A 1,988-nucleotide genomic window follows, 5' to 3' on the forward strand; every position below is an offset into this window, starting at 1 on the left:
GTCTCCCCTCCCCCACGTGGATCCTGTACGATCTTATTCCGTTCTCCTACCTCCTCCTCTTCCTCGAATGGACGCAGATGCTATATACCACCCGTAAAGTAGATCTCCCTCACCCGCTTGTCTCTCACATCGTCTCCCAATTCCATCCACTGCCGCACCTGTATTTCCACGTCCCACCTGCTTCCCATCTCTCCACCCTCCTACCAAGGCGGCTTCCAGCAGCACCCCCTCCCTGATGATGCACTCCTCCCCTCCATCTACCCCTCCTGTCAACTTTGATCCTCCACTCCCACCTCCTGTGTTTTATCCTTAGGGCACCCTCCCTCCCTTCTCCCTCCCTCCCTCCATCCTGCCTAATCTCCCCCTTTCCTCCCCCGAGCTTTCCCTACCCCCTCCTCCCTTCATACCTCCCCCCATCCCCCCCTGCCATTGGCATCCCTGCTCTCCCCTCTCCCACCCCCTCCCGACCTTCCTCCCATCTTAACAGGTCCCTGGACTTGCACACGCTCAGTGGACATTCGCGTGCTGGAGATCATCGCTATCAGTTTATCGTGTGTGTGCCATCGTGTTTGTGCTGTAGTGAATTTCGCCGTGACGCTCCTTCGTTCACCTGTATCGTCTAATTCATCAGTGTCCGTGTGCAGTGCCAATAGTTCCTTTTGGTGCCTTCGCATGTGAACGGCTAGGTGTCCTTTGTTTATGTGTCTACTGTTTCTTTCCCCACAATTTTGTTCTGTCTATTCTGTGTCTCCATTGCTTTTTCAATTGTTCAACATGTGGCTGTAGAGCGGCGTAGTATGCTGCTGCCAGCCCACCTTATGTAAAAGTGTTTAAATGACAATAAAGGGAAAAAACCTCAGCCAGTCAGTCTAATCTCGCGTACGTCTGTGGACACATCGCCTTGCATTAGACAGCTTACTTACTTTCTTGTTCTGTGTACGAGTGGACGTGTTTGTTAGGTTTCCTTGTTGTTCGACCTTGTTGTTGTTTGTACTGTCCGTCGTTGGTCGTGTCCGTCCTCTCCCGTTGTGTTGTTGTTCACGGGCCTCTCCGCGAGTCCCGCCGTGCTTTCCGCCATTTCAACCCCGCTACCGTCCCGGTCGGAGTTACAAAATTAAATAAACCATCTGAATATCAGGAGGGAACTGTAGAAGAGACATTCCGGTTTTATTGACAAGCGGGGCATAATAGTGACTTGTGCCATTTAGTGGTAAACAGAATTGAAATTTTACTCGCATCAAGGTGTCAACATGAGTTGAACTGTCAGAACACAATGGGACCTGTGTTGCGCCTGCATTGGTAGAACAGAGTCTTATGTAAATGTAATTGAAAAAGCACTTTCAGGCTGTGGTGCTCATTGATTGCGTTATAATTGTACTTCACTTGGTTCAAATGGCTCTGAGCACTATGGGACTTAACATCTGTGGTCAGTTTTCCCCTAGAACTCAGAACTACTTAAACCTAACTAACCTAAGGACATCACACACATCCAGGATTCGAACCTGCGACCGTAGCGGTTACGCGGTTCCAAACTGAAGCCCCTAGAGCCGCACGGCCACACCGGCCGGCACTTGACTTGGTAAACGACGCTAATGACATGGTGTGATTTAATTGTACGAGAGACGATCAAAAAGTAATGCAACAGGTTTTTTTCTGCAAGAGGGTTGGTTTTGCTCAGAATTCCAGTAAACCGTATTATTTCCAACCTTTTGGCTACAGAACACTAATTTTCATCACATCTCCGTCCAGTACGACGGCCTTGCGTCAGCTTACTAAGAGGACCTATTTGAGCGCATGGTACCACTCTACTACCCGACGTCAAAGCCAACAACTTGATGCACCAATAATTTCCCTATCATCCACACACTGCTACCTGCGGAGTGTATCTTTCATTGCGCCTAACAGCTGGAGGTCGGCACGTGTGAGATTCTAGTTGTAGGGTGGGTGAGGAAGAACAGTTTAATTAAATTTATAGAGCTCGTCTCAGC

The sequence above is a fragment of the Schistocerca cancellata genome, chromosome 5, assembly GCF_023864275.1.
Source record: "Schistocerca cancellata isolate TAMUIC-IGC-003103 chromosome 5, iqSchCanc2.1, whole genome shotgun sequence".
Taxonomy (NCBI): domain Eukaryota; kingdom Metazoa; phylum Arthropoda; class Insecta; order Orthoptera; family Acrididae; genus Schistocerca; species Schistocerca cancellata.